The sequence below is a fragment of the Schistocerca gregaria genome, chromosome 8 (assembly GCF_023897955.1).
Source record: "Schistocerca gregaria isolate iqSchGreg1 chromosome 8, iqSchGreg1.2, whole genome shotgun sequence".
In the NCBI taxonomy this organism is placed as follows: Eukaryota; Metazoa; Arthropoda; class Insecta; order Orthoptera; family Acrididae; genus Schistocerca; species Schistocerca gregaria.
Genome location: NC_064927.1, coordinates 315,827,568 through 315,850,367, shown reverse-complemented (window position 1 = coordinate 315,850,367; position 22,800 = coordinate 315,827,568). Strand labels below are relative to the sequence as shown.

The 22,800-nt window shown below is 45.2% G+C and overlaps 1 protein-coding gene and 1 non-coding gene across 3 annotated transcripts in view; both read left to right on the top strand.

Moving 5' to 3' along the window:
• LOC126284187 (Krueppel-like factor 8) overlaps positions 1–22,800 on the top strand; it is a 1,008,191-nt gene that overhangs the window by 602,660 nt on the left and 382,731 nt on the right. The gene's annotated exons all lie outside the window — the stretch shown is intronic.
• On the top strand, positions 5,501–5,573 carry Trnat-agu (transfer RNA threonine (anticodon AGU)). The gene has a single exon. It is a non-coding gene; the product is annotated as a tRNA-Thr (tRNA).

Here is a 22,800-nt window from a genome sequence, read left to right as displayed (position 1 = left end):
ACGTGATCGAATGCATCGTCGAAATCCATTGCGACAAGGGAGCCGTGGAGGTTGCTGGCCGACATCAGTGAGATCACGCCCCTATACGACCCCAGTGCCATGTGATCGTTCGCCTTCCCACCAGGGCACGCTTGATCGGTATGTATTGCACCCTTGATTGTGGAGTACAGTCGGGCGCGTAAGCTGCTGTAAAAGCTTATAGTGAGCGTGGAACAAAGTGAGCGGTCTATAGTCTTGTGGGCTCTGTCCACCCGCAGGTTTAGGCACAGGGACCATAATACTTCCGTAAGTTCCGTGGGAACTCGGAAGTTGGCTCAAAAATGGTTCAAATGGCTCTGAGCACTATGGGACTTAACATATGAGGTCATCAGTGCCGTAGAACATCGAACTACTTAAACCTAACTAACCTAAGGACATCACACACATCCATGCCCGAGGCAGGATTCGATCCTGCGACCGTAGCGGTCGCGCGGTTCCAGACTGAAGCGCCTAGACCGCTTGGCTATACCGGGCGGCGCGGAAGTTGGGCGTCACAAGTTCTTTATACATCTGTATTCCTGTTGCACCCATGACACCGAAGAAGGAGCGGACAAACCAATCAGGAAACCCATTAGGCTCAACCATTCAGCTGCTTAGCCGATAGGAACCTTGAACTATGATGTCTGTGCATGACGTCTGTTCCTATTAACTTTGATTTTATCCAGTTTTCGTATTTGCTGAAGTTAATCGCCAGAAATTGTTAGGAACTGGCTGAGGACGGTGTATGAATGATTTGCGGTTTACATATTCCATTTCAGTGGTTAGATTTTAGAATCTTTCTGAAAACAGCTAGCTTGCTGCCTGGCGTTTATTAGTGGTACAGAAGTAGTGACAATAATAACCGTGAAGATAAATTCTTCCATGATGTTAGACAGCGTCACGTCATTCATTAATTTCTGGTACATGATCGGCGTTTCTACCCCTCTGGATATTCGGGTTTTCAGTGTTACTTGAACAGGAGAAGATACCGAAGCAGATCCTAGCAGAGAGGTAAAAACGTCTATCGTGTAGAAGAAATAATTGTGTAACGTGACGCAGGCTAACGTCGTGGAAGATTTTACTTTCAATGGCAACGGTCACGAAAGCCTGCGGACTTATAATATTAATCTCATCCGGGTCGTAGCGGGGCTGACGACCCTTATTTAGATTGGTGTTAAAAAAGTAACAGTACATAGAATTAACTGGAGTTCACTGGTAAACGTCTTGGAATAAAGTTGTTTCAGAAATAAGTCCCGTGGTTTGTCTCGTGCGCTGAACAGAGGACGTGGCCGCCACTGGGGACTTACGAGTGACACCGCAGAAGGTCGGAGGATGGACGAAAGGAACGTTTCTATTGGAACTCTCCCAGTTTTCATTCACATTTGAATTCTTAGAGATGAAGTATATGATTTCTGGTTACGGACTTGCAGCTGTTTTTTACACTTTGAATGGTAGATAACTATCAGTAGAGATCGTATTATCCTCGGAAATACACTTATTTCACAATAATGTAGTATAATAGGATTTAAATTTTTGTAGTGCTTCCAAGCATCACAGAGCTGAATGGTGGAATGCTGGAGTCGCTATCTTCGTTCTGATATGCTGTGTAATACTTGTAGAGCCGAACGCCATTTGAAATAGGTAGAGAGCTAACGTGCGCTGAAATAACTAAAATACCCACATGTGAGATTGGAAAATTTACGGAATCGGTATCTTTATTGATGGAATATTTTTGTAATTAATTTGCAACGATTTGTTACACGTAAAATGTCATTTACGGCATTTAATTCCAGAGCAGTGTCCAGTTACTTCGACACGATTGTACTAATTACTACCTCTCTTCCTCCCGCTATCATCCCTTGTCTGTCTAATTTCCTAGTTCAGCAGCATCGTCGCTTCGTTCTCTGTTGGATATACTAAGAAGAGATCCAAATTGGGAACAATGCGATGTTTAGTTACTCGTGTCTTTGGAATTTCTATAAAGAAAAGTGACGAGCGTAGCTTTCGTGCAGAAACGTATCTCATAATTAGCTGAGTGTTGTGTACGGCCGTCCGGTTTCTTGCTGACCATCGTTGTGCTACTGTCAGCGGAGACGCTGCAGAGGTTTTGAGTGCTGACTGCCTGCTGGGTTGCCCCTGTGGTGCGTCGTTTATTTGTAAAGCGGAGTTGCACTTTACTTCCCGCCTCGGGTGTGGGGTGTGAGATTTACTTTCTCTCTTCCATATATAGACGATTGCTATAGCCAGAAATTTCTGTGTTATATATGTTCAAAACACAAAGAAAAGTAAATAAGACAATCAGTCTAACAATTATCAAATACAAAATGAGAGAAGCATCATATTAAAAAACGTAAACCTTAACATCGATGTGCTAGCTGTGTGATCGTTCCGTCATACTGCATAAAAAAAGGAAAAAGTGCTCCGTAATCTGCGTTGTACGGCACGTGTTTTTTTTTTTTTATTTTATATCTGCGTAGACGAGTGTGCAGGTCTGTTGCGGAACAGTAAAATTGTTATAGAACCGACGCAAAAGGTGTTCACAAATTATCGCTTCGATGTATGAATAGCGTCGTTATAAAGGGAGGAAGTACATCTGTCACTCGCTTCTTGCGTTTGATTGTTATTGAACCCAAGAAGAGACGCAAGGTTTCTTCTTAAACATTAAATTCATTTTAAAAAATCCAATTCGCTCCTTGGCTGTTATGCAACGGCGTTGTATCCTTTTCAAGTGCTATTGTTGTCGTCTTTATTTTACAACGGCAACCTTTGTGTGCATATGTTTACGGCGACAGGAGCAGATCTTGAAAATGGTAGTGCCGAAAGGAACTTACATTGTTATTTAAATGTCAAGTGGTTGTATAACAGTCAAGGGTAACGTGGAATTATCTTTTAACAAATATGTTCCTGCGGGTCCTGATACGAAAATACTTATCGCTTAAGGAATATAGACCAGTTTCATGTTTTTTATAAGGTAAGCTGCTATTTGAAGAAAGATTAACTTCCGAAGATATATGCGAGAGAATTGGTTTCAGTGAGTACTTAAAACAAACTTTATACTTGAGACTCTTAACTGTAAGTCACTTTAAAGTGAGTTAAGTTTTTGAAGTATATGTGTATCCCGTTCAGCTTAGATCACTACCGTAATTATTCACGCGTGTTGTTTCTGACCGTCGCTGTAATGGCGATTGATCGGTGATAGATGGCGTGCTTCATTTTATCTCTGTGATCAGGTGCAGGTTCCGCACTGATTCCATAGTTCAAAGCCGTTTATCCTAAAGAGCGTTGTCAGTTGGGTGGCCTAACTTGAAGGAGATCGGCGCTGTCGGACGGCAAGGCGATAGAGATTTCGTAACTGTTCTAATTCCCCTTATGTACGCGAGTCGTTACACACACACACACACACACACTTACTTTTTATGATCTTCTAGGCATTAATGGTTTATAGCATAGCAATTGGGATGACTATACAGGATATTACAACCCTCGATGGATATTGCCTTCGCAGCTCATCACGGATTTCATGCAGCTGTGTTCCCATGGTCGGTTAACATTAATCGCGATATGGTGGAAACTTTTACCTATTCACCTATAGTAAGCCTAAGATATATGAGATCATCCACAGTCCTGTTGCTGGAGGAAATAGTGTTAGATTTGCTTTAATCTCTATGGTGTTTTGACCAAATGATTCCCACAATTTGTGTAACTTCGAAGAATGATGCTGCTGGTTGCGTGTGCCGTTTCGCGAATAACGAGAACATATTTTTCTTCCATCGTGTAGTCTTACTCTCTCCAAATTAATTATTAGCAGCTCATCTGAATGAAAGCTGCCGAAACAGACGAGCTTATGCAGAGTTGGAGAATAATTTCTTTTGAATGAACGTGTTATTGATATTTTCCTTCTGCGATATGATTTCCCTTCAGATCACTGAAATTAAGCGCTGTTGGGCTTAGCTAGCATATTGATGGGTCACCGTCCAACTCTGCTGAGTGCTGTTGGCAATCGGGGTGCACTCAGCCCTTGTGTGACCAATTGAGGAGCTGCTTGAGTGAGAAGTAGAGGCTCTGACACGAAAACTGACGACGGCCGAGAGAGCGGTGTGCTAACCACATGCCCCTCCGTATCCGCATATGGTAAGGCCTAAGGGCTGAGGATGACACGCCTGCCGGTCGGTATCGTTGGGCCTTCTGGCCTGTACGAGCGGTGTTTTTCTTTTTTAATTGGTCTAAATCGTCTATAGATCAGTCTCCAATCTGTCTAAACTCGGAAAGCTTCGCTCTGAGCATCATCGGGGAGAGAGAGAGAGAGAGAGAGAGAGAGAGAGAGAGAGAGAGAGAGAGAGAGAGAGAGAGAGGGGGGGGGGCAGAGATATTGATTGATTTCTCTAGCTTACCTAACGCCACCGTATGTCTCATTCCGAACACTGGGACTTAATAACGGCAGAGTGCTACATGCTGCTTGCGGCTTAAAAACAAGCTTACGCGGGTAATTGCGGCCATCGTCCATTTGGCGTGTTCTAAGCCGGCGGCAAAAAAAGATGCAGAACTGCGAAGTACGAGGTACGTAGTTGCGGCAGTGAAAATACGAGAAGCTGTGGCGGCGTCTCTGCGACTGTCGGGATACCGGCGTACTGCCGCGGACGTCACCTCGGCCAAGATTTATTGCCACTTACGACCGCTGACACACATAATGAAATATAAGACTGGCCGTCTCCCTGCCGCCGAGCAATGAGGAAGAAAAGCGGGACTAGTCGGTCGGTGCGACGCGTGGCCAGGCGGTTCGTTAAACCCCGCGACCCTCTGCTGCTGCATCGCCGCCCGGCGAATATTTCGCAGTCAGCCTCCTCCTCCCCTCCCCCCCCTCCCACCCCGTCACCACTCCGCCCTCTCCCTCTCGCGTGCCTATCGCATAAACATCCCGCGGCAGCCAGTACTTCGCATCAGCGCATGCACCTAAAATTTATATCCTCTGAACATGCGATCTTCTAAATGACCGTATAATGCGGCTTAAGAACCCTGCACAGCTCCTCTGTTATTTTTGGCCATTTTCTCGCTTTACGTTTGAAGGTCAGAAAGCGGAATTCAACTGAACTCCATTTCATTAAGAATTTTTTTCCAAATCTTTCCCTTCAGTTACCGACAAACTCACTTCTCCTTCTATATCTTTATTTGCAGTTCCTGACAATCATCTTTAAAAACTAAACGAATATATTTACCTTGCACCGGCATAGCATGAGTTTTCCAAGGTACGTAATCAACTGAGCAGAATCTGTTTATATATAAAAATTGAGGTAAGGACGGCCAGCTGATCCCTTCAGTGTAGACGCACGCCACGCTCGAACTGTTAGGGAATCGGCGAAATGCAGCGTGAAATGAGCATAATGGGCAAGGCGCACTGCTACATCTGTAGCGTATGGGTAAGTTGAGAATTTGGGTCTGGCGGGAGGCTTACTAGGATAGTCCGTGCAGTCACGATGACAACTGAGTCCGGATGGCGCAGTGGTCAGCGCATCTGCCTAGTAAGCTTGAGACCCAGGTTCGAATCCAGGTCTGGCACAAATTTTAAACTTTCCTCGTTGATTTAATCAGTACTCACTGGCAGCTAATGTAAATCTTATGTGTCTTAATTTATAGCTGCAGGATCAATAGGATGTCTGTTCCGGCGGACATGCCTTAAAGAATAGACGCCACTTACATGATTTAAGGCAAGGTCGGCCAATGATCCTTCAGTGCCAATACTCAGTACCCTCGAACTCGTAAGGGAATCGGCGATTTGCCAGGAGTAATGAAGGTAATGTGGAAGGGGCACTGCATCTGTAGTGTTTGGGTAAGTTGAAAACTTTCTCCACTGATTTAATTAATGCTCACTGGCAGCTAACGTAATTAATTCCTTTGTATCTAGAAGTTATGCAGTTGATCAGAGTGATAGGTGCAATAGCTAAGACAATAGACTCATATTCGGGTAGAGCGAGGTTCACATCCCATTATGGCCATCTTGTTTTCAGTTTTCCCTAACCACAGAAAGGAATAATCGAGACGGATCCTTAAGCAAATCCCATTTCGTTTCCCCACCTCCAACTGATTATAACCGCTTCTCAGTAATGTCCAAGTCTAGGAGACATCAAAAAACTTTTAGAGATGAATGACTGTGCGTTTGGCTTTCATGTTACGTGCACACAGTAATTGGCATAATTGTATACTTCAGTGTTTTCGATTGAACTGGACTACCACGGCCACGTCTGAATACGGAATTTTATAATTTCTAAATCGATCATGTGAATTAAATACCAACAATAAAACCGGTGAAATGATTATCCAACCGGAATGTATGCGACAGCATGCGTACATGATATGTTCCAAAACGCCGCGCATAAAAGTGGAGTTTTCCGGTACTCATACCTCGGGTTCTGAATGATGATAAAAGGCAGGGTCAGGTGTTTTGTACAGCCCTTGCGCTTAGGACCATTTGTATAACCAACAGCAGATGGTGTTAGTGCCGCTACGCTTCAGTACATGATCAAAGTATGGATATTACACACTTCCTCCTGCTGAGACGAATGGAAAAATTAGTTGCTTCTTTTTGCATTCGGTGTCGTCTACAGTGGGCTTGGTGGAACTCATGGAGCCACCATTAGTTCATGGGCGGTTCCCAGTACAACCCCAAAATATTCAAGACTGCTATGCACAGAAAATGAGTGTAATTTTTGCAATATATTTTTAAGATCCCAATCTCGAACAACCGTGAAAATTTTCTTGGGTTCTTCACCCGTTTCCGAGATATAGAGATTCGAAGCTACCTACTTGTACACGTAAAATCTGGTGAGATTCTAAAATGTAGTTCATAAAGTGATGTAGCACGTAAACATGATGTAAAGTGTCTCCGTTATCGTCTGGGAACCCCATGTAATACTGAAGTAGATGAAAAATTTTTATACACGTAAAATCCGGTCTGAGGCGTAAAATTAGTTTTGCGTTATTCCAGTTTCACATAAGTAAACAGTCCAGATTTTACTGACCAATACATTTTTCATATGAGTTACATGCTCTGCTGCAACAGAGAAGGAAAACAGGGATGACACATTGCGGGGGGGGGGGGGGGGGGGGGTGTTGAGTCAGTGATCATGCGGACGGACACTATATGACAATGACAACAAGTAAGAGAAAGATAGTGACAGTGAGAAGAGATAGCAGCATGAAGGAAGGAATGAAATATTAGTAATACGAGAAAGCAAGAGGGACAGTGACAGTAGACACTCAGATATAAGACAATGAGTTGAGCTGAATGAGTGCACGAAGTACTACTGGATATAAGTGGGTTAGAGTGAGGGAGCTTGTAGAAGTTTGAGGTGAGGTGCATGTTAAAACAGTGCACAATTAGTGCGCACTCCAAAAGCTTTGGGAAAAATTTTGAAATTGCTGAAGAAGGTAGAATAGACAGCTGTTACCCCACTTCTCTATCAGAGTCTTCTAAGTAGAAGAATATTCGCCTTTTTTGTACTCCAATAGGAGCATTTTTCCACTGGCAATAGTATATTCAGAAAATGAAAAGTTTTGGAGCGGTTGTAGGTTCTTCGTGAAATTCAGTTACAGCTGAGTCGTATACCAGAAACATGGTATTCTTAAGTCTAATTCACCGCCTGCGGCCCTTCACAAAAACCACAAGGTTATCGACTAGGAGAAAACAAAGGAACGACGTGTACTTGATTCAGTGTTGTGGAACGCTTTTAGAAATCGTAACAGAATGACATGAAGTGGAACAATCATGTGAGATCGACTGCAGTGAAAGCAACCTGAAATCCATGCTGCAGTGGCACAGTGTTACGAAATGTTAGTTCAATTCTAAGAATACGGATCACGGAACTAAACGGTGGTGTTCTGCTCGGTGTTATTCAGTCGCAAACGTGGGGATTGACATTGCGTACCACTTGTAACCCCTGTAACACTGTCTTAGACAACGTCTTCTGTGTGAAGTAAAATTGTGATGCTGGGAAGGTGTCACAGTTTTCACCGAAACACGCGGGAGCTGTCTAAACAGAAACTATAAAGAACCACACCTGCGAATCGCATCGTCTTTCCTCGTAGCAAGGAATAGCTGACACGACAGTGAAACATATGGCTGTTTTTAACCTGATTAACTACTGATGAGTGTAGTATAGGAGCTGGTACCACGGTAGTACTCATACCTAGGGCACATCTATTTCTGTACTTGTACAGTTTCCTGCTCTTCGTTTCCCGTAGCTTTCTTAAATCAGCAAATTACAAAGTGTATTGATCGAGGCGGGCACTTGTATCTGTTCTGACCCACTTGTGGTGGCGTAATGGTTGACGGAGGGTAAGATGTGTATGCCCTTCGCTTCGATACCATCGTAAATTAGTGCACGAAACTAGTGCAAAGGAAAGAACATCGCCATACTGAACTGAAAATAAGTAGCTCGTAACATTCAGATTGCTTATTGATTGATGCAGGGTTAATGATGTGGTCTCTCTTACGTATCGTCGTACACACATTTATTTCGTTAATGAATCTATGTCACAGTCGATTGAACGTATCAGTATGCTGCTTCGTTGTGGCAGGGTAGTATTTTATTCACGACGTAATACGCAGAGGTTAGTGCTATTGCCATAAAGCGAGTACCAATCCTGTTAAATATTTAAAAAATATATTTAGCATTACTGATAATCGTAGGTTTCCAGTAGCGCTGACATTTTCTTTTCTTTTCTTTTTTTGCCTCCCGATTTCCGATCGTTTTACGCAGTCTCGGGAAGAAGACGTTGAGGAAGCTATACTAAAGTGCTCTTCACCATTGGAGAAAAACATCTAATTCTTGCTGCTTGTTTGCTAGTTTGGTGAGGATAGTGATTCGTTTGTGATGACACCATTTGCTAAGTTGTCAGTGATGAAAACTTATTTTGAATGGAAGGTGAACTGCAGGATCTCTAGACTATTTTTAATGAACAGACAAGCATCGTCAGTTTTGTGCAGAGGCTGTATAAAACTAGATAATGTACAAATGTGTTCTCGTGAGTCAACATACATTCTGAAAGAAAATTACAAGAGTTCATTGTGGCTGAATTTCGATTCTCTCTTTACATTAAAATTGCTCAGTAGTAAATTTGCCTAGTAGTAATATTTTCGGGAACGGTGGGCGTGATTATGCTCTCATCCAGTAACTCGAAGTTTCATTACATTGCATGAACTGCGGACACAATTTTGAAGCTTCTTGTCTTTAATTCGCACCAATCCGATTTTGTCTTTTTTTATGGGTCGTAAGAGCAGATACTGAAATATTAAAGGAAGATCTCTCTTGACCACTCTGTGTAGTGAATCAGGTATGTTCCTGTATCGTGTCTGCCAGCGAAGAGTGCTGGCACAGCGCCGTGGTGGTATCGTCTTATTATGTGGTACTATGAAAGGAAGAGAATTATTCAGTCGGTAAACTACCCGTGTTCACACGGTGATCCCAAAGAACTTTGCGTGTTTGTAACATCCACAGGAACCCCCGAGTACCACTAGAGAAGCCAACGACCCGTTGAGCTTCATGTTTCCATCTAACGAATGAACTCCCGCCATCAATGGGCGATAATGCCACCCACACTCGATTATTTGCGAAACATAGGAACTTATCACGTAGCCTAGTGATATTCAGTTGTACTCTGCGTCTTGAGGACTAGATGAAGATTCTGATAACTCCTTCCTCCTAGATTCGACCCGTGTACATTCCAGTCGAATGTCTTGTCAAGTTGTGTGGTTAAGAGATTTGATTACGTTGGTGAGGAGAAAGGTTCAGATCCCTTTTGGGCTATCTAGATGTAAGTTTTCTGTGGTTTCGGCAAATCGCTAAACGAAAATTTCTGAATGGAAACAAGACTTCCTTGACCCATTTTTTGTGAAAAACCCTTGGCGTAGGACAAAACAAAGACCTTGGAAAATGGATGATCGATAAGTCGCTAATAGCTGGAACAGCCTGAATATCGTAAACCTGATGAAAAGCAAAGGCTTCGTGAAGGAACGTCATGTCACGCGAACTGACAGCCTGCGATGGTTCATGAAATTGATTAATGTTGTTCTCGTTGAAAGGCAGCTGGCAGGAAAAAAAGATTGGACACGTCGAGGACCTGTTCTACAGATACAGGAAGGTTGACATCAGGGGGCAAAAACCGTTTGGAAAGAGCGCACACTAGACGCGGAAGATGAGATACTTGATCACTTTGCGGTAATGATGGTTGATCAGTGGATACGCTTACGCAAGGAGGGACACCTATGTGTATCATACATTCTGGAAGAGAGTGACAACGCTTTTAGCGGAGATGCAGAGTGCTGGATGAACCCGCCGCAGAGCAAGGGACGGCCGGTTAATTTTCGGACGGCGGCGGCGGCCACGAGGTGGTAGGTCTTCGGTCCACGGGAAGCCTGCCCGGCAAGTCCTTGCCCCGGCGCTCCCGGATGCCCGCCGTCAGTGGGCCCCGATTGACAGCAGCGGCTGGTTGCTATTCGCCTTCGACACCGTATCATTGCTGCTACCTGCGCGACCTGGTGGGTAAGAATCCTCTCCTAAATTGCGCCGCCAAAGGCGCCCTACTGCCAGCAGGTAGATAGCAGACAAAAAGAACAGGAAAACCGCGATTTAACCTTCCGTCGATGAGGAAGCCGTGAGAGACAGAGCACAAGCTCGCATTGCTGGGAGGATGGGTAAGGAGTCCTCACGTGCTACTTTCAAAGGAACTATCCTGGCATTTGTGTTAAGCGATGAAGGGAAACTACGGAAAGCCTAAATGTCAGTGACCGGACGGGGACTGGTACTGCCGTTCTCGGAGTGCAAGTCCAGTGTGATAACCACTGCTAGCTCGGTAATTGTTGTGCCATGAACAGCTTAGGATCATTTAGATCCCACAGCCATGATAACCCTTGGGTCTCGTGCAGTTATGAGTTGTCTCATATTATAGAATCCGTGGCAACTCCTTTAGAATGAAATGTGCCAACGTCAGTACATAAATATTTGGAGACTGAAAAAAAGCTGCTGAAATATACCGTGTAATCCACTGACCGTGAATGGCCCACAATCATTTTGTGTTCAGTCTGAGTCGATAGGATATAATTTGTGCATATTGGAAGGACGGTACCTTTTAAAAATATGACTTATTGCACTCATACCTCGGATATTCTCACATTTGTGCGGAAGGTGGTTTGTGGCATCGTCCACAGCGCAGCTATTAAATATGGACAACGAGCTCAGTTGGTGAACATTGTGACGGGTGGTGGCAACACAATTTTTCAGTGATCCATCCCGCCATCAGTACTGAAACCGTCACGATAAGGAATGCCACAGGACAGTTCGGTTGACGAGGGGTGGACGTCGGTAAAATGAGCGATCAACGATGTTCGAAAGACAAACAAGGGTATTAGGAAGTAAACTTCGAAAAAATCTTGGGCAACAGATCAGATAGCTCAACTGATCGACAGATGTAGGAAGTACAAAAATTCTGAGTGTATGAGACTGGATATGTACATTCGAACTTTCGGAAAAATGTCATCCACACATTCAAAAAATAGCAAGGGCGGCTAAGTGTGAGAACTATCGTACAGTGAGCTTAATAGCTCCTGCGTCGAAATTAAAAAAAAAGTTCAAATGTGTGTGAAATCTTATGGGACTTAACTGCTAAGGTCATCAGTCAGTCTCTAAGCTTACACACTACTTAACCTAAATTCTCCTAAGGACAAACACATACACCCATACCTGAGGGAGGACTCGAACCTCCGCCGGGACCAGCTGCACAGTGTATGACTGCAGCGCTCTAGACCGCTCGGCTAATCCCGCGCGACGTCGAAGTTACTACCTGAATATTGCACTGGAGAACGGAAAAGAAACCTGAGGATCTGTTAGATGACGATTATTTTGTCTTTAGAAAAGGAAAGGGCACCAGCGAGGTAATCGTGACATTGCTCTTAATAGTGGAAGCAAGTGTGAACACACCGTCATGGCATTTGTCGAGATGGAAAAAGCGTTCAACAATGTCAAATAGTACAAGATATTCGAAATTCTGAGAAGATATGAGTAAGCTGTAGAGAAAGGCGGGTAATATACAAGAAGCGCCGAAGAAACTGGTATAGACATGTGTTCAAATACAGAGATATGTAAAAAGGCAGGATACGGCGATGCGGTCGGCAACGCCTATAAGAGACAAGTGCCTGGCGCAGTTGTTAGATCGGTTACTGGTGCTACAAAGGCAGGTTATCAAGATTTAAGCGAGTTTGAACATGGTGGTATCGTCGGCGCACGAATAGTGGGACACAGTCTCTCCGAGGTAGCGACTAAGTGGAGATTTTCCCGTATGACCATTTCACGAGTGTACTACAAATATCAGGAATCCGGTAAAACATCAGATCTCCGACATCGCTACGGCCGGAAACATCCTGCAAGATCGAGAGCAACGACGACTGAAAAGAATCGTTCAACGTGACATACGTACAACCCTTCCGCAAATTTCTGCAGATCTCAATTCTGGGCCATCAGCAAGTGTCAGCATGCGAACCATTCAACGAAACATCATCGATATTGGCTTTCGGAGTGGAAGACACACTGGTGTACCCTTAATGACTGCACGGCACAAAGCTTTGCGCCTCACTTGGGCCCTTTAACACCGACATTAGTGTGTTGATGACTGTAAACATGTTGCCTGGTCGGACGAGTCTCGTTTCAAATTGTATCGGGCGGATGGACGTGAACTGGTAGGGAGACAACCTCATGAATCCATGGACCTGCATATCATCAGGGGACTGTTCAAGCTGGTGTATGCTCTGGAATGGTGTGGGACTTGTGCAGTTGGAGTGATATGGGACCCTTCATACGTCTATATAGGAGCCTGACAGATGATACGTACGTAAGCATCCTGTCTAATCACCTGCATCCATTCATGTCTATTGTGCATTCCGATGGACTTGAGTAATTCCAGCAGGACAATGCGACGCTCCACACGTCCAGATTGTTGCTACAGAGTGGCTTTCTGAGTTCCGCCAGTCACCGAACTCCCAATTACGAACATTATTGAGTATTGTAAATTAGAGTGCAGCCATCAGTCGTCCTTTTTTAGATTTTATTAAGCTAGTGGCTAGCCATTCACAATGCACTATTTTCTATTCTCGATGTATATAAGTCCCTGTTATTTGGGCGTGTCACATTCTTTGCAAATTCAGCTACACCTTCCAGGAACTTCTCTACATAGTCGCCGCTTCGACATTTGTTGAAGCGTTATATAAAATATCCTACACCTTCGTCATTCTATGACCTGTGCTTTTCGATAATTCTCTACGGTGCTCTATAGTGCGTATCCTGTGCCCAAGTGTTGTATTCGTATCCAGCGTTTCATGTGAACGGAGATGATGCTCAGCACAAGTCAATTAGGGCTGTGCTGTGGGTGACCGAACACTTCCCATCGAAAAGGCTGCAGGAGGGTCTTCGCTGCACCTGCAGAATGCGGCTGAGAATTGCCATGAAGAAGGAAGTGCGTGGTTGTTGTGTTAGGTGGGCTGCATTCATTATGGCGAAGCCTCTTACTGCGCCCTCCTACTTAGCAGGAGACATTATTGTTCTAGGCACCTTTACTCGCTCACAATGCGCGCACAACTGTAAAGAACGTCTTGATGGTGATCGACAGGCATACTAGTGACACTATCCAAAACGTCTGTGAAAAGTCTCGTCGGATTTTCACAGTGGTTTCCATTTCGCGACCGTTCGTTCCTCACTCTCCGAATAGCCTGCGTATTTTGCAGACACTATCTACATACACCACTGTATGTACCTGCACAATTTTATCATTGTATGACACGTGGTTCTGGTCATATGACATTGCTACTCTACAACTTAGTAACTATTATTCTGTAACATAATTTCGTTGTGATGATACATGAAGTAAAATGATTGGCACTATGCACTGTTTGGCGAAAAGGTCTCAGATGAGCACACTTGAGGATCATCACTTTTTCGGGCGAGTTTTGGTTTTTACTTTTTTATTAGCCTCTTGGTGAATGATACGAAATTAATAAAACTAACATAATTAGTTTTATCGCATTCAGCCCTAATGGTTTTATATGGTTAACTTAAAATATTTAACACTTTATCTCCAGGAAATGACTAAGTAGGTTACCCAAGTAACTGGGAATTAAATTGGGCTTACATTATTTTAGTAGCCATATCGAGAAAGATCTGTTCAATAAAGTCATCGCAGATGGTACAGTCCATAGCATCGTAGGAGGATGAAGCTTTTCTTGCCAAGTGGCATGTCGCACAATCCTCGAAACTTACCTTCAAAGGTACGGTGATTCCTTTGAGGAGGCCACAGCACATTTCCTTCCCTGTACTTGTGTAACTAAAATAGCACTACATCGCTTTTGATGGTGCGATTAGTGTTTTTTAAGTTGTTGATGAATAACGTTCATTACAGCGCGATGTGTGTGTAGTAGTTTCAAAATTCCTACCCAACATCACTGGCATTGCCGTTCTTAATCGTTACCGCTGGTGTACTGAAGGTCTGATTGCTTCCCTCATCGTTCAGTTGGAAATGGATCGATATGGGTATTCAATGCGTATGTTAACACTATCCTGTGAAATCGGAAGTATGTAAAACTTGCTGATTCGCTTTACGAAGCGGCGAAGTTTGAGACACTGGACTCTTATTGGCAAAGAGCAGGGTTGAATAATTTTTCCGTGGTTTCCTTTATCGATTTAAGGCGAGTGCAGGAACAGTTGCTTCAACAAGGTAGTGATCGATCGTGCCATCCTTTCTCGTCCACTGGAAGTTAGTACTCAGCCTTCAACGGCATGAAAGTTCCTTTCTTGAATTTCTTTCCTTAAGGAACGTTGTGTTAACAGCACAAGCGAGCATTAGAGTCTAAAACAAAAAAGGAGAAGAAAATTATTAGTAACCTCTTCTGTGTTTGAATTAACACAGGTTCATTACAGTAATACAACCGACGCTTCAGAGGAGCGGACAAAAACGCAAACAATGGCAAACAGTGACAGGCTTACAGCAGCTCAATCACCGTAGTCTAAGATAATCAGTGTAGTAATGTAGCAAGCAAGAGCAGTCCATGACATAAGTTACACTTCTAGAATTACGTGCAGTTCAAGAAAAGGAAGTACGCAGCAGTGATATAATAAGTTCCGTAGCTGTAAAGAACTAAAAATGTCGGCTCTGGTTGTGAGATTTTGTATTCTTTTCATTCTCTAGGTAGAGCGTGTTGCTCTGTAATGACCCAATCGGGGACTTCGCAGCCAATTACCAGGCGAGCTGTTGTGGGACATAGAGGGTCATAATTAAGAATGTTTGGGAGGGGATATATTTACCTGACAGCCTGTAGAAACCTCTCGAGAACATAGTTTAGAACTGTAGTATAGGAACAGTTTTTAATTTCATTCTGGGACTATATATCGCACAGCAAAAATCTGAGAGCCTGTTGTCAATGACTTTTCGAACATACGCAGTGTATGGATATGTTCTGCTGTGTTGGCTGTGAGCTGCAGACCATCCGCTGTTTCTCGCATGACCAGGTTGGAACTTAGAATGATATTATGGAAGTTCACATTGGCAGCGAAACACATGTTCCAAGCTTCTTATCGCCGTTTGGTGCAGGTATTAAAACATCAAACGGAAATTTATTTGACAACCGCAGTGGTATACCAGATGAGGTCTTTCTTCCTTCTTCATATTTGCTTTGCTACCAGAGCTGGTTATACACTGATTAGAAAGAACGTCATGATCACCATTCTAGTATCGATATATACCGGTCCAAACGACAGTAGCATCGCCTGGCGAGGAATGACTGCTAGTCAGACGCACGCACGGTGCTTTTAGTATGAGCGAGCGTGCTGTACCGTGCGTAGGATGGGGAAGGCATACGATCTGTCTGAGTTTGACCGAGGGCAGATTGTGATGTCCCGGAAGCTCGGTACGAGCATTTTGGAAACTGCGCGACTTGTCGTGTGTTGTGTCTTCAACACGTGGCGAAACCATGATGAAACTATGTCTAAATGTAGTGGGGGTGGGCGGCCATCCCCCCCTCCCCCTCCCCATCCCCCACCGCTCCAGATGAACGTCTTTCACTGGGCAGACCGGTAAAACAGGACAGGCGGCAAACTGTGGCGGAACTAACATTAGGCGTTAATGCTGTACAAGTGTGTCCGAACACACACTCCTAACGATAAGCCTTCGTAGCTGACGACCTATGCAAAAATGTGTGTGAATTTCTAAAGGACCAAACTGCTTAGGTCATCGGTCTCTAGACTTGCACATTACTTAAACTAACTTAAGAACAACACACACACACACACACGCGCACACACACACACACACACACACACACACACACACACACACACACACACACACACATGCCCGATGGAGGCGGGAGTGGCCGCCCACACAGTGACATGACGCTTCATACCACGCGGCCACTCCGCGCTGCACGACCTTTGCAAGTGCCAGCGCTAAACACCGCGGCATTGGCAAATACGGCTGAAATGGGCACGTGACCATCAGCACTGGATGTTGTTGCATTGGCAGAGCGTTGCATGGTCTGATGTATCCCAGTATTTTCTTGATCTGCTGATGGGAGGATGCGAATCCGTTCCAGGGGAACACGTCCTTGACACCTGTACTGCGTGACGGAAACAAGCTGGCGGCGGCTCCTTTATGCTCTGGGGAACACTAACACGGGCATCCATGGGTCTAGTGGAGCTCCTGCTAGGCACCATGTCGGCCAAGAAGTATCGTATACTTATCGCGGACCACGTACACTCCTTCATGACGATCATGTTTGTCCGCATTTTTAAACAATATAATGCATCATGTCACAAAGCCAGGGGTTTAATGAAGTGGTACGAAGAACACAGTGGAGAGTTCTAGTTGATGTGCTGGTCCCCTAATTCGCTAGATGTGAACCCGATCAAACACATATGGGAAGTGATTAAACGTGTCTTCAGAGCTCATAGACCCCCTCCCAGGAATTTACGGGGATTGGGTGAATTGTGTGTTAAGATGTGGTATCAACATTCTCCAGCGACCGACCTACCAGGGCCTCTCTGCTTCCATGCCAGAACGCATCGTCGCTGTTATCCGTGCCAAAGGTGGACATATCGGCTATTAGGTAGGTGGCGTAATGTTCTGGCTGATCAGTGCATGCGGACTTACAAAGGAAGATTACAACCAACGGACTAGTGATTTTTCATACAGTTGTAGTGCATGCGCGATATACATGCAAGTGTTTCGAGAAAATAATGATCTTTTATTATGTTTTCCCCAGCTATACCGGCTATTAGGTAGGTGGCGTAATGTTCTGGCTGATCAGTGCATGCGGACTTACAAAGGAAGATTACAACCAACGGACTAGTGATTTTTCATACAGTTGTAGTGCATGCGCGATATACATGCGAGTGTTTCGAGAAAATAATGAACTTTTATTATGTTTTCCCCAGCTAAGAGGCGCAGTTCTTAGCACACTGTACTCGCGTTCGGGAGGAGGACGGTTCATATCCACTTTCGCCCATCCAGATCTAGGTTTTCTGTGGTTTATTTGAATCGCTCCAGGCAAGTACTAGGATGGTTCATTTGAAAGGGCACAGCCGATTGCCTTCCCCGTCCTTGAAACAGTCTCAACTTGTGATCGATCCCCAATGACTTCGATGTAGACGGAAAGTTAAACTCTAATCTCCATTCCTTTTTCATCATTATCTCTTACTACACCTCGGTCAGAACGTGCCACTATGATTATCATTGTCAGTATTGTTCCTTTCCGGCGAAACATGATTCGTTCTAGCAGTGTGTCTTTGGTGGAAGATCAGAAAGAAAATAGAAAGGAAATATTACTCGAACGTTGTACATGCAGATTCCACGTCAGTTACTTAAGCCGGCGGCGCTAAGGTGCTGCTCATCGGCTGGCGCTCTTGTATGGTATTCAAGATTGTCATACATCGATTTCTCAAAAACGCTTGAGAATCACATCATACAGGATCAGCATTTGTTACAAATACGGCTTTACACTCGCGCGAAAGATTAGCAAAATCAATGAGCCTTTGGGTGTACGCATCTCATGTCAGAATTTGAGTCTCACAATAGTGCAAAGTCTCATGTTTCACGAACACACAAGAAAACAAGGGGGTTGCATCACGTTAAGTGCCAGTAAAGCTTCCTAAGAAATAATAAGTCGAAACCGAAGTATTATGCTTGGGAAATCTGACAATTGACCAATTGAGGCACCAAAGCAGAAATAGTGAAACTGTGTGGAAAATGTAGTAGTTGATATTGGCAGTCCAGAGTAATCGGGCAAGCGTGGCTCGGCGAAGCTGGTTGAGCGCCCTTTACGGCCTCGTTGCCAATGGGAGGCGCCGTGGCGCGACGGCACCCGGATACTAGCGGCCTCGCTGTCCGGCGGAACAGATGTCTGCCGAAGAGGTCGGTCGCTTCGTGCGCGCTCCCCGGTACGTTTCCCTCGCAGCTCTGCCGGTCGGGCGAGTTTTACAGGTATTCGTCCGGCCTTCGCACTGATGCAGCACCGGTAACATACACTGTCTGCTTACAATTCTTTCATTTTGCTTGTTTCTTCCCTGCTTCACCTCATTTTCTGCTGGAATTTTTCGGGAAGCATTCTTCGCTATAAAAGAAAGAAAATATTGTACATCTTTGGTTTTCCAAGGTCGAGAAAGATGTCCTGTCTATGAGTTAGCTTCATCTCGAATCCTTTAGAGTAGAACAGAGGGAAATGTGCAGTCATGCAGTTAAGAATTCCGCAATTTACATGGCATAGCTGCGAAGCAGCGTGTCATATTGGGGAGACAATGAACATCACTCCTTGGTATGTAGGTCAGTTCTTTCGACCAGTACGCGTGGGAGTTTTCTCACATTCATCTAGCTGAATGCTGGCCCTGGTGTTCGCAGAACTGCAAAGTTCATATCACAATTTATTCCTCTATAATTACCATTAGAAACTGAAACGCGATCGAAAGCAGTCTTTTGTCAGCATAAATGTATTATAATGTGATCGAAGTTGTATAAGCGATTCTTAAAATTGTATTTGTTTCTTACAGGTAATTTTTATTGATATCCAACTAGATTTAGTCTGGCGATATCATTTGCTATTTCTGATTCCTGATTTCCAATGTTAGCCTTACTTCACGGGTATTTGTGTAGCGACATATTTTGTGAATATTTTCTAGCTTTATTTCCTAATCCGTGTATACCTTCAAATCCATCGAATCTTCTATATGGAAACAGACTATCTTAGCATCTTCCTCCCTTTTTGATAAGTTTTTCACGATATCAATGACAAGGTCAGCTAGTATTAAAACGTCTCTTTCCTCCGTGCCTCGGAGCTTCTGTGACGTCATGTGATGTTACAGTCACAACCACCGCCTAAATCCACGCGCTTTCGCGGATGTTCAACGTTCGAGAGAAATTATGAGGCGTAGTGCACCGTGGATTTATAATGAGATTTCCACTCTGTGCGCTGCTATGAAACTTCCTGGCAGATTAAAACTGTGTGCCGAACTGAGTCTCGAACTCGCGACCTTTGCCTTTCGCGGGAAATTGCTCTATCATCTGAGCTACCCAACACGACTGACGACCCGTCCTCGCAGCTTCAATTGCGAGATCCGATCACTGGATTGCAAAATGTGCACCACTGACAGCTCGTACAGAGGTTACAATTTCGGCCGGCCGGAGCGGCCGAGCGGTTGTAGGCGCTACAGTCTGGAGCCGCGCGACCGCTACGGTCGCAGGTTCGAATCCTACCTCGGGCATGGATGTGTGTGATGTCCTTAGGTTAGTTAGGTTTAAGTAGTTCCAAATGCTAGGAGACTGATGACCTCAGAAGTTAAGTCCCATAGTGCTCAGAGCCATTTGAACCATTTTGCAGTTTCGTCGTAACAATACCCTCCGATTGTCTCCACTACAACCATACAGAAGTAATGTTTAAAGTCAGTTTAGGAATAGAAACATAAAATACACACCAACGAATATAATTTATCGGCTTCAATGAAAATCTTGCAGAATGTATATGGGTCACTGAAATACCAAGCGTCCCAACTAGCTTCTTGGCTCCACAACTTAGTTCGGGGACTCTGCCCAATGAACCTGTGTACCCTCGTTAAATGACTCCGCTACGAAAACCGTAAAACTGTGAAGCACTCCACGCACATACGGGAAACGCCCTTGCAAGCATTCACAACTATCCATACTGGAGGAAACAATCCTTCGTGAATCGCTAAGTCTCCTAACACAGAAATCAGTACTTCCCTCAAATCAGTACCTTCACTATAGAGGATCCATTATCCCAACATCCAGGAGGGCTATTGCTGGACTACACTGCCTTCGCGGGCTATCAAACCGCTCCACGAAATTATTTCACATTGAGGCCTTCTAGTCACAGAATTTAGGCATTTTCATTGACCATTTCTTGCTACCGCCAAAAGAGTTCCAGTGAGATGGTTTATCCTGGCAGAAGGTTATCTGCTAAGGCTTTTCGAAAACATCGACCGTCTTGGGGAAGTTACTCGCCCTTAAATTCAGCCTAGTTGGCACCAACCATCAATCTTGAAGTACGATTGGGGAAGACCGGCCCCTCGTCTGCCGGTGGAACAAAAAATCCCAGCAGCTTGAGAGGAGGCGAGGCGGCGACAGTAGAGAGCAGGGTCATTTGCGGCCAGGATACCATGTGTAATGAAATGCGTGCTGTTGAAGCGCTTGTTGTATGAGACAGTTTTATGTTGTTTGCGCAGGCTTCTTGAGGCAGGGCAACGTGAGGCGACGGAAGACGAGATAGCGATACGCACATATCACCTCCAAAAGTATAAAAGGGCACTCCATTGGTGGAGCTGTCAGTTGTACTCTGGTGATTTATGTGCAAAATATTCCGACGTCATTGTCACTCAACGAGAATTAATAGACTTTGAACACAGAATTTCAGCCGTGCGCTAGGCGTTTCGGACATTCCATTTCAGAAATCGTTAGGGAATTAAGTGCTCCGAGATACGCAGTATCAAGAGCGTGCCGAGAATACCGAATTTCAGGCATTACATCTCACCACGGACAACGCAGTGACCGACGGCATTCACTTAACGGCCGAGAGCAGCTGCGTTTGCGTAGAGTTTTCAGTGCTAGCAGACAAGCAACACTGCGTGAAATAACCGCAGAAAGGAACGTGGGACGCACGATGAATGCATTCGTTACGACAGTGCGGCGAAATTTGGCATTAATGGGCTATGGCTGCAGACGACCGACGCGAGCGCCTTTGCTAAAAGTACGACATCGTCTGTTGCGCCCTCTCCTTGTCTCTTACACATCGGTTGGACCGTAGACGACTGGAATGTCGTGGCCTTGTCAGATGAGTCCCGATTTCAGTTGGTAAGAGCTGTTGGTAGGGTTCGAGTGTGTTGTAGATTCCACGAAGCCATGGACCCAAGTTGTCAACAAGGCACTGTGCAGGCTGGTGGTGTGGGCTGCGTTTACATGGAATGCACTGGCTTCTCTGGTCCAACTGAACCGATAATTGACGATTCGCAGCCATTCATGAACTTTACGTAGCCAAACAACGATGGGAATTTTTATGAACAAGTGCGCCATGCCCCTGGACTACAGTTTCAAGAACATTCCGGACAGTCCGAGCGAATGATTTGGCTGCTCTGACCGCCCGACATGAACCCCGTCGAACATTTATGGGACGTAATCGAGAGGTCAGTTCCTACACAACATCTTGCACCGACAAGACTTTTGCAGTTATGGAAGGATGTGGAGAATAGCATGGGCCAATATTTCTGCAGGGGACTTCCAGCGACTTATTGAATCCATGTCACGTCGAGTTTCTGCACTACTCCGGGCGAAACATGGTCCGACACATCATGAGGTGTTCCTTGACTTTTGTCACCTCCGTGTATGGTATGTGTGATGTTAAACTCGTTGTCCTATAAGATAGTTACATTCCTTTTGCGAGGGTTCGTGACGCAGAACTGTGTCAGTCCCAATGCTACGACGTGGAGAACTGGAGTCCAACAGCTGGGCACGAAACCAGTTGCGCGGAGCAAGTGACTCCACGTCATGTCCCGCCACGCCTCGGCCCGTCCACAGACAAGTGGGCACTCGAGGTGGCAGGCTGTGGCTGCGCCCGTCAGGTGGAGGACCTGGTGCGGAGGCGGCGATTATGTAAAGGCGCAGCGCGCGACGTAGGCCAGGCCGCTCGGGCCGGGCCGGGCTTGCGCCACGGCTGGGCGGCGGGCGCGGTGAAAGGCCCGCGCCGGCGCAGCCAATGGCCGCACAGCTGGGTCACCTGTCTCCTCCCCGCGGGCCCGGCGCCGCCCAGCGCGCTACCGCGCTTCGCAACGCGCTCCCCAGGCACAGCCCGGGCCACAGCGCAGGCGGAGGCGGCCCGAAGCGCACCGTCCTATATGGCTGGAGGTCTGCGCCAGTAAGAAAATTACTATCCTCATCCGCAAGTCTGTTATCCGCATCCGATGACAGTAAAATAACAGTGACGGAAGAAAAATAGCAGCACCGAGGTGGAGTTGTGCGACATGAACGGAAAAAAGTTGGTAGGCTTGTCTCTACATTTCAAAGATTACAGGTCTATTCAGATTTCGCGGCAGTCGCTTAAGAGTGGCCTAGCGGCGTCACTATCAGGATTCAAATCAAGTTTACTTTAAATACTCGCTGTAACGGTCGTGAGAGTTAGCTACCTTTGAGATTGGACGTAATCAGTTGATTTTAGTGAAGAATGGCTTTAAGACGAGGAAGAAGCCGTATGAA